At 41.7% G+C, this 11,298-nt stretch overlaps 1 pseudogene; it reads left to right on the forward strand.

Moving 5' to 3' along the window:
- The first annotated feature begins 8,824 nt into the window (after positions 1–8,824).
- LOC121459262 lies at positions 8,825–10,667 on the forward strand (annotated as a pseudogene).
- Positions 10,668–11,298: the final 631 nt, after the last annotated feature.

Genomic DNA, 11,298 nt, shown 5'->3' on the forward strand with positions numbered 1-11,298 from the left:
ATCCCCTATTGTCATGATGCACAGCATGCATGCTTGCCTCCTGCGTCATAATCTAGACACAGACTATATAATTTGAATTACGCACAAATGGAGTCTTCTCCTTTATGCTTTTACTTGATAGTCAAATGTTGGCATTAAGGAGAATTTTTTCATTTGTTCCCATTCATATAATCTCACCTGCAGATATTTATAATGTCCTAGAAATGTGACAGTTAGGGCAGAAATTTCCCATGTTGCTCCTATGATTGCAGTCATAGATTTTTTCCTCTTTTCTGCAGGTGTAGTTCAGGATGGTTTGTCCTCCCCTGTGAGCCAGAAGTGAAAAATAAAATATGTCCCTTGATGATCTTGCCCACAAGTGTAGATACCATATCCCAGAGACATATTAGGTAAAAGAAAGGCCTTCCTTTTGATCTCCTCAATGGCAAAAGTCAAGGCTACAGTTAATTGGTAGTGGTTGGTATTAATTCTGTGTAGGACAACTAGGTATCATTACAGAACAATTTTCAATTACCATTGTCTTACAAATGAATACAGTAACTGTCACAAACTAAATGAAAGCTTACCCTTTCATTTCCCATGTTGAAACCACATCTTGTTATTTGATGGTGTTACAAGATCAGTTGGAGGTCATAGAATGGGTCGTGATCATATTTAACAGGTTATTTAGAGATTTCTGCCTTTTAATATTAGAACAATTATTTATAAATTTCCTGTATGAGTATAGAGCAAGAAGACTGTCTTCTATTCATGAAGCAGGCAGTCACTACATGATTGTCACAAGGCTTTATCTTGCAATGTCTATTCTTCTTAAAAGTGATAAATATATTTTGTATGATTCTGGGGATGGGAAATACTTTTGTTGTGGGGAGTCAGAGTGAACTAAGACTTTCTAAGAAACCCTTATGAAAGGAGAGAAGGACATACAGTTCTATGTCCTTGTCCCAGGTTGCACTTGGCTGGAGCCAGTGCAACAGGTAAGTCAAACTTGAGTTTCCTGGCCAGGTCTTCTGCATGAGTTGTGGTTACCATTCCCAGGGCTTCTGGTTCTGAGACTTCCTGTGTTTTCTTTGGCAACATTGTCTACCTTAGTTCTCTGCTTTCTGTGCTCATTTTTCTACTTCAGAAAGGACTATGGAATTCTATACTTTTTCACAGACTTGTTAGGCTTAATTCATCAGTTTATTTTAAAATTTCAGGTCCCAATTATTGCTTTTATCATTTGTATTTCTCATCCTCATTCCTTGACACCTTACCATTTTGTTTTTCGAGACAGGGTTTCTCTGTAGCTTTGGTGCCCGTCCCGGAACTAGCTCTTGTAGACCAGGCTGGCCTCAAACTCCCAGAGATCCGCCTGCCTCTGCCTCCTGAGTGCTGGGATTAAAGGTGTGCACCACCACCGCCTGGCCGACACCTTGCCATTTTTGACTTTTTAGTTTTTTTTTCTGGTTCATGTCAATATGTTTTATTTGTATATGATACATGTGCATATATATGCACATGTGTGTATGTGTGTGTTGTGTATATATATGTGGTGTGTACATGTGAATGTGGTGTATATGTGCATATACAGTGTATAAGTGTGGATATATTAGTGTGAGTTTGTGTGTGTATGCATGTGTGAAATATCCAGATATGTCCACAAGCAGAGGCCAGAGATGAAAGCAAGGCATCTTTTTCTATCATTGCCTTAAAATAAGGTCTGTCCCTCAGTGAACTTGAAGCTTGTACTTTCAGCTACACTGGTTGCCCAGGAAATTCGTGGTTTCCTCTGCTTTCCTAGCACAGGCACATGCAATTGCACTGTGTTTTACTGTGGGCTTTAGAGACTCTAACTCATGCTTTTCCAGAGTATGTTCCCCACTGACCCATTCCTCCAGCTTGAAGACAAGGTTGAACAAGGATGAACTAACAATCAAGTCAGTCTACTTGTGGAGATGTCTGGCTCACAAATCCTTCATATTATAAACAAGGAAAACAACATGAATTTTTTTCATTCGTTTTGTCTCTTTTAACTTGTTTTCAAGTTATGTCACGACATAGCATGTAATATAGAAATGAACAGATTTTTGATTTGTTTTATAATAAGTGGGTCATTTGGATTATAATTTGGAGTTTTGTGTGTGTTCTAACTGCCTTGCATCCTTTCGCCCACATGTGTTTTGCTGGTATCTACAAATACTATCTGATTCTCACATATAATTTGTCATTTCATGTGGTCAGTATATACTCAGATCTGGCATTCCTATGTAATTCTACAGTCTATAGGTAGCCAAGGTATTTATTTGCACTAACTGTGAATTTGAATGTACTTGTTTAACATATTTTACTTTGAGATTTTCATATATTTAGTAATATGTATTTAAATTAATTAATATTATTATTATATATGTACATGGATGGTATAATGTATGCCCACATATATACTGGATGCACACCTGTGAATATTCATGAAGAAGATAGAGGGGGTCATCTTGTGCCCTGTTTGCTCACTCTGCACCTTATTCCCATGACATCGACTCCAGCTGAACTTGGACCTCCTCTGGCAGCCAGTCAGTCTCACCCACCTTGACTCTGTGTCTCACAGTGCTGGAGTTTCAGGTGCATATCCAAGGACACCAAACTTTAACCTGGGTGCAGGGGATAGGAACTCAGGTCTCATACTTGATGGCAAAGTGGAAGCCATGGAACCAGCTGTGCCACCCACTTGTAGTGCAGCTTCACTTGCCCTCTGCCATCCACATGCGGTCACACTGCCAGTCTGGATAAATGACACCATCTGCTGCATGCTCTGTCATTGTTTCATTTTTTTCTCTCCTCGAATGACTTAGTTTTCTTGTGCCATATATCATTTTATATTTCTCATTCTAGCCTTTTTACATAGTTTACCTTTTGTGGATTCCTAGTCTTAATATTCTAGATCTATATTTTCTTGTCTGTTAAACTTTAGTTGTCATTATTCACTTCTGATTTAGTATCCAACACTGAAATACTTTTGTTTCCTTTAATTTTGAATTAGAATATAATTATAGCATTTCCCCTTTTCTTTTTTCCTTAGATTTCCCTGTATTTCCCTCCTTGTCCTTTTAATGTATTGCCTTTTATTTATTTTTTAATTTAATGGGATATTTTTTTAAAAAAAAAAGCTATCCTATTTTCATTTTACATACCAATTCCAGTTCCCATTTTCTCCCCTCCTCCCATTCCCTCCACCTACACTGTGAAAACATCACCCCATCCACTCCTCAGAATGGGTAAGGAACAATGCTTTGGGGAAGGTCCAAGGCCCTCTCCCTACTCTATCTAGGCTGAGCAAGGTATCCATCCAAAGAGAATGAGTTCCCAAAAAGCTAGTGAATGCAGCAGGGATAAATCTTGATGCCACTGCCAGTGCCCCACAGTCTGCCCCAGCCATACAACTATCACCCACATTCAGAGGGTCTACTTTGGTCCTATGCTGGCTTCTTCCCTGTCTGGCTGGAATTGGTGAGCTCTCATTAGCTCAGCTGAACTGTTTCAGTGGATGTACCCATCATGGTCTTGACCTCTTTGTTCATATTCTCATGTCTCACACTCTTCAGCTGGTCTTTGGGATCTCAGCCCAGTGATCTGCTGTGGGTCTCCACCTGTTTCCATCAGTTGTTGGATGAAGGTTCTATGATGATATTCATCAATCTGACTACAAAGCAAGGCCAGATTGGGCACCCTCTCCTCTATTACTTAGGGACATAGCTGGGTCATCTTGTGGATTCCTGGGAATTTTCCTAGTGTCAGGTTTCTTGTTAGTCCCATAATGGCTCCCTGAATCAAAATATCCCTTTCCTTGCTCTCATCTTTGTCTTTCCTCCGTCTCAACTATCCCATTCCCTCAAGTTCTCCTCCCCGCTTCCATCTTCCCTCCTCTTTCCCTTCCATTCTCCTTTCTCGCTATACCCCATACTCCCAATTTTGTGAGGTCATCTTACCTATTTCCCCTTTCTAAGGTGATCTAGTATGTTTTTCTTAGGGCTCACCTTGTTACTTAGCTTCTGTGGGATTATGGACTATAGACTCATTATCCTTTGCTTTACAGTTAGTATCCACTTATGAGTATATACCATGTTCATCTTTCTGAGTCTGGGTTATCTCACTCAGGATGGTTTTTTCTAGTTCCATATATTTGCACGCAAATATCAAGATGTCGTTACTTTTTACCCTTGAGTAGTAATCCATGGTGTAAATGTACCACATTTTCCTTATCCATTCTTTGGTTGAAGGGCAGCTTTTTCCTGGGTTTTGGAAATAAACAAATAATGCTGTTATGAATATAGTTGAACAGATGTCCTTATATTAAGGTTGAGCATCCTTTGGGTATATGCCCAAGAGTGGTATTGTTGGGTCTTGAGGTATGTTGATTCCCAATTTTCTGATAAACCACCATGCTGATTTCCAAAGTGGATATACAGGTTTGAGTTTCCACCATCAATGGAGGAGTGTTTCCCTAACTCTATATCCTCTCCAGCATAATCTATCATTAGTGTGTTTGATCTTAGCCATTCTTACAGGTGTAAGATGGTATCTCAGAGTTGTTTTGATTTGCATTTCTCTAATGGCCAAGGATGTTGAACCTTTCCTTAAATGTCTTACAGCCATTTGAGATTCTTCTGAGAATTCTGTGTGGTTCTGTACCCCATTTTTAATTGAATTATTTATCTTACATGTGGTTCCAAGCTTTGAATTTTCAGATGAACGTTTTTAATTTTGAGTGTCTGTAAAACTCAAAGCATGAAATGGATCATAGAGGAGAACAGGCCTGGAGGGATGTGGGATGGCAGAGGAAATGCACTGTGGAAGGGTAAAGAAACCTTGCAAGTGGAAAGTTTTCATCAGCGATGGGAGAAGTGTGGTGGTGGAGAAAGGGTTAACCAAAATTAAGCATGGAGGAAAAAATCCTTTTGGAAAAATACTACATTTGAAGTCCTTTAAAACCATTTGAGGGGCTGGTTAAATAGTTTAGCATGTAAGGGTGCTTGATGCCAGCATATGATGCTGTTGATTTTGATGTTGGGAAACCACATGGTAGAAGTAAGAAAATGATCCAGAAAATGATGCTCTGACCTCTACACATGTACTGTGGTTTGCCACCAAGCCTAGTGAATGGAGTTGCATGCTTGGAAGCCTAAGTAAAACAACTGAATGAAGGAGCCCTGCACATATGGGTAACGTTTCTCCCAAAGATTAAGTTGACTAAACAAAGGTTCCAATACTGTGAGATAGTTCCCTCTGAGCTGTGAAGTAAGGGGGCGCCTGTCAAACATTACAGGCTGCTACCAATGTCCTCATTTACACACAAGAATTAGATTGGTGGATGATTCTGAACACACTATACACTTGGGATATAGGACATTTAAAGGTAATGTTGCCTCTGTGCTGGATAGCTTCCACAGTCCTAGAAGCTTCTATGCAAGCTACTGGATGAGGAAAGTTGGCAATGATTCTACCAATCTGTAGACCCTGCATGTGACAACTTGCCTGGCAAGATATTTTCCGTGTGATAGTGTGTTGACTCTTATAGGAACAATAAACTTTGTGATTTGATCTTAGGTCTACCACGCAGTAGCGAACTCTTGGCTGGTTCTGTAAACCTGGTTCAGAGCCCAATGACTAAGGCCATGGTGATGTAATATGGAAATCTCTCTGATTCTAGAGACTGGAACCTTTGCTGGACATCACAGCCAGAGTTCATAACATGCTTTGAGGTCATTTAAGATATAAGGATGCTATCTTACTGTGTACTCAAACTGATTGTTAACCTACTTTTAAGAGAACAATATAACAATGACCACTACTTTGCTTGGTCTTCCTGCATAGCCACCTTTTACAAACTAAACTAAACTTAAGTAATCTTATTTTCTTCTGTGCCCCCTGATCCAGAACAAATGTTTATCGTTTATATAAAACAGCAAACATAGAAGTTGAAAACACTCAAATGAATATCCACCAAAACAATTGAACACAGCAGCATTACTGGGCAAACATGGTGTTTGTAATGTTTTTTGTTGTCTGGGTTAGTTGGGATCAGTTGCAGTTATTACCTTCATCCCTTGTAAGACCTCACAAATGATTCTGTAAAGTATCCCACTCCTTCCCCAGGTGATTCTTATGGGGAAATTCAATAAAAGAATGAGCAACAAAAGGGGCAGACACACACATTTACACACAAGGACAGATGTAGGGACAGACATAGACTCATACAAGAAAACAAGCACAGGGACAGACAGACTTCTTCAGAAAGGCACAGATTTAGATTCATGCAACAGACAAAGAAGGGAAGACAGGGAACATGTAGAAAATTCAAATCTGGAAATGAATCCCAGTGGAAGTGCTTTTATTTCTTTCCTTAATGGCACACTGAAGAAGTATTGGTGACCCTGAGTTAATCACTGATGTGTTGAATCCACACAACAGGCCCTCTGTTGTTGTTTTGTTAAACTTACATAGAATCAAGCTGCCTTCTACGTACTCTTGCTGACACCTATACATTTGAGCAACTTCTTTTATGTTAATTAATTTATTTCCTTATTTATTAATGATTTCTGTCTCTTCCCCACCACCGCCTCCCATTTCCCTCCCCCTCCCCCAATCAAGTCCCCCTCCCTCGTCAGCCCAAAGAGCAATCAGGGTTCCCTGCCCTGTGGGAAGTACAAGGCCCACCCACCTCCATCCAGGTCTAGTAAGGTGAGTATCGAGCAACTGTGATCCCTAATGAAAGATGTTTCTTTAGTCAAAGGGCTCTGGTGAATGCATAGACTCACACCTGGCCAAAGTTTAGAGAAAGCATAACTGTGCAGTTCTCAGACCTCAGCAAGACCTCTGAACTACAACACCCTCCAAGGTTCAGGGACTACTCTGGAAGAAAGAGGCAGAGGTTGTAGATGGTTTCTGTAAAATGGTGTCAAGGACACAATGATCATCACACACAGGAAGGGGTTCTTAAGGCCCCACCCTCAATGAGGGACTTTTCTTAATGTGTGCTGGGGGATGGGATGCCATAAAAATACAGAAAAAGGAAATTCACATAAGCAGCCACACTTTAACTCTTTGGATTTTAAGGCCAATAGAGTAGTTTGGGCGGTGCTTTTTACTTATGTTAGAGTTGAGTATGGAAACCTCAACAAGGCTGGTCTGTGATTTAGAAAATCCACTAAAATTCATTGACGCCTATTATTGAACTCCAGTTCCTAAAACTGTAATGGCAGGCTCAGATACCCAGAAAGGGGCTCAACCTGGACTTTGGAGGATTTTTGGAGGATAGATAAAAGCCAACATCGCTTAAAAACTTGTGAAGCTTGATCCTCTACCCAAAGGTGTCATTTCTCTTATCACTGGAAGTAGGGAATATTGGCTGCCTGTGGTGTCTATTACCATAATAAGGTACAGACCGGCCTCTAGGCTCCTTCAGTAGCACAAGTACCTGCTGTACAGTTCAAAGTCCATGCTAGTGTTCTAGATCTTCTTCCCTCCTGCCCTCCCCTGACCTTCCTCTCTTTCAGAAGAATCCCTACCCCAGCTTCTCATTCTCTTTCTAAACCTATCTCTCTGTCTCCTCCTCTCTCTATGTTCCTCTCCCTCTTTCTGTGTCTCCTCCTCTGTCTCTCTCCCTCTGCCTCTCCTTTTTCTTCTTTCATAGTCAGGTGTTCAGCCAACATCTGTTCCTGGTCTGTCTGATTTGATATGCCACTATCTGTTCTATCTCTGATAGGTATTATAGAAGCTTTCTCCTTAAACATGTCACCAAGACATCATGTCAACAGTTTGTACAATACCAAGAAACAGTTTAAAAAATTTTTAAAACATTTTAATGAAAAAACATTATATAGTGAAATCAGTATATATGGTATCAAGAAATATTTAACATCAAACATTGACAATTTCAGGAATATTTTAGAAAATTTATGTTGTTGACATTGCTCCTCATAGGCTTCAGCAGCAACTAAAAAGAAAAGCAAGAATTATCAGTAGTATCAAGAACATCATTTGTGGCAGTGTCAGGATGAGCAATAACAGAGGCATCACCAGTAGAATCTTATGTAGTATCATGTCACAAGGAATGCCATTGTATTTGAGAAGTGGTGACAATGTGGAGCCTTATTTCATTGGTTTTATTCTCACATGTTGCTTCTTTGGGGGTGTTTATTTCCAAAATGATGCTATCCACATAAGTCACAGTTTATGGACAGAGAAAAATAGAAACTAATATCTAACAGTTACATTTCTCTGCTTAGCCATTCAGACAATACAAGTTTCATGTTAGATGTATTTTCAATATGATTGGAAAAGATAAGCATTTTTTCTAGTTTTAGGTAATAGCTAAAGAGTCCTATATATAGCACAAAATTTAGTTATGATATGTATTGGTGCCAAAGAGAATTGGGTTTCTAGTGCATAAGTCATCATCTATTTTAAACCACTGCTGTGGTCTAACTTACCTTGTTAAACTCATTTTAATGCATGTCACATGTTAAATTAGGTTGAATACCCACATCATCACTGTTGATACAAATTTCAAAAACCATATTCCGGTGGTTATCATCAGCAGTGCCATTGTTGCTTCCCAAAGTGGCAGAACCTTGGAGTGAGTTGCATAGTGGGTGTATTCAGCTGGACTGGTAGCACTGAAATCCTCATTAGCACTCTGAGGGTCGAAAGCGTCACCTGGCACATGAACAAGAGCAGATTCCTGATCAGTAGTGAAGCTATCACACTTGTGTTCTCTTAGAAGCATGTTTCAAGAACAGGGTCAGAATGTTGCCGAGGAAGAGTGAATGAGGAGGAAGGAGAGAAAATGGTGTCCACGGATTACAGTACCTACAGCCAAGCTGCAGCCCAGCAGGGCTACAGTGCTTACACAGCCCAGCAAACTCAAGGATATGCACAGACCACCCAGGCCTATGGGAAACAAAGCTATGGAACCTATGGACAGCCTACTGATATCAGCTGAGAGCACTGCCACCTACAGGCAGACTGAATATGTGACTTCTTATGGACAGCCTCCCACTGGTGATACCACTCCAACTGCCCCCAGTCATACAGCCAGACTGTTCAAGGATGTGGCACTGGTGCTCATGACACCACCACTGCTCCAGTCACCACAACCCAAGAACCTTGTGCATCTCAGTCTGCATATGTCACCCAGCCTGCCTACCCAGCCTATGGCCAGCAGCCAGCAACGGCCGCTGCACCTGCAAGACCACAGGATGCAAACGAGCCCACTGAGACTAGTCAACCTCAATCTATCACAGGGGTTTATAACCAGCACAGCCTAGGGTATGGACAGAGTAATTACAGATATCCCCAAGCACCTGGGAGCTACCCCATGCAGCCAGTCACTGCACCTCCACCCTATCCTCCTACACATCTTATGCTACACATCCTATCTTCCTCTTCACAACCAACTAGTTATGATCAGAGCAGTTAATCTCAACAGAACATCTATGAGAAACCTAGCAACTATGGACAGCAGAGTAGCTATGGTCAACAAAGCAGCTATGGGCAGCAGCCTCCCATTAGTTACCCCCCTTAGACTGGATCCTACAGCCAGGCTCCAAGTCAATATAGCCAACAGAGCAGCAGCTACAGGGATCAGAGTTCATTCCGACAGGACCACACCACATGGTATCGGGGGCAGGAGTCTGGAGGATTTTCCAACCAGGAGAGAAGCAGAGCATGAGTGGCCCTAATAACCGGGAGAGGAGAAGAAGGGGATTTAATCATGGAGGCATGAGCAGAGGTGGGCAGGGAGGAGGATGCAGTGGAATGGGCATTAGAGACCAAGGTGGCATCAATAAGCCTGGTGGACCCATGGATGAAGGACCAGGTCCTGATCTAGGCCTTCCTATAGATCCTGATGAGGATTCTGACAACAGTGCAATTTATGTGCAAGGTTTAAATGACAATGTGACTTTGGATGATCTGGCAGACTTCGGTAAGCAGTGTGGGGTTGTTAAGATGAACAAGAGAACTGGGCATCCCATGATCCACATCTATTTGGATAAGGAGAGAGGAAGGCCTAAAGGGGATGACACGGTGGCCTATGAAGATCTGCCAACTGCCAAGGCTGCTGTGGAATGGTTGGATGGAAAGGATTTTCAAGGAAGAATACTTAAAGCTTCTCATGCGCGAAAGAAATCTCCAAAGAATAGCATGTGGAGTGCCATGACACCTCGTAAGGGGAGAGGGATGCCACCACTGCTCCGTGGAGGTCATAATAGCTCATGAGGTTCCAAAGGACCCATGGATTGCATGGGAGGCATTGGAGGAGACAAAGGGGCTTCATCCCATGAAAACACTGGGGCTACTTAGGGACACCCATGTGGAGGAGGAAATGTCCAGCAATGAGCAGGAAATTGGCCATGTCCCATGCAGGTATGTGGAACTCAGAAAATGAACTGGAGAACAGAATGCAACCAGGGAAAGGCCCCAAACCTGAGGGCTTCCTCCCGCAACCCTTCCAACCTCCGGGATGTGATAGCGGCCAAGGCGGCAGTGGTGGCATGCAAGGAAGAAGAGGTGTCCATATGGACCATGGTGGTCCTGGAGAACTGTTCCGAGGTAGCAGTGGTGGAGGCACATATGACTTCAGAGTTGTCCGAATATTGGAACGAGTTAGCTTTGGTGGAGGAACATGACATGGTCCTGTGTGCCCTCCTGGACCTGCAGAGAGAACAGTCAGGAACTTAGATACCGGCCCTACTAGAGAGACCTGCAGAGCTGCATGGATGAACAGATTTATCTTTTAAAACCCGAAAATGTTTTTAATTTAGAATTCCACATTTATAATGTTGGCCACGAAGTCATGATTTTTACTGTGTGTACTTTAGTATTTTCATCATTTGTGAAGAAACATTAAAACAAGTTAAATGGTAGTTGACTGAAATTTATTTTCTTTTAAAGATGCTTGTTTTAAGACTTAACAATGGGAACCCCTTGCGAGCATACTCAGTATCATTGTGGAGAACCTAGAGGGCCCCTTCTTGTAACAAAGATCATGGTTTTGATTGTTTTCAAATACATTTGAATTTTTTTTAACTGTCAAATAAATAATGTTTCAGAGGATACATTGTGTCACCAGTGTGGCTACCAGGAGGAAGCTCAGAGTCAGCATGTGGTCTTCCCCTTGCATGCCCAGTGTAGGTCCTAAGGAACATGTGTAATCCATTGTAGTGTTGTAAAGAGTAATTTTCTCCGAATCCTCTGTGACTTGTACCTGGAGATGAAGGTAATTCAGTGTTGGCGGTAGGCAGGGGCACAATGCCATCC

This window comes from Microtus oregoni, unplaced genomic scaffold (assembly GCF_018167655.1).
Source record: "Microtus oregoni isolate MIOR12 unplaced genomic scaffold, Mior012 000019F_ref0000042, whole genome shotgun sequence".
In the NCBI taxonomy this organism is placed as follows: Eukaryota; Metazoa; Chordata; class Mammalia; order Rodentia; family Cricetidae; genus Microtus; species Microtus oregoni.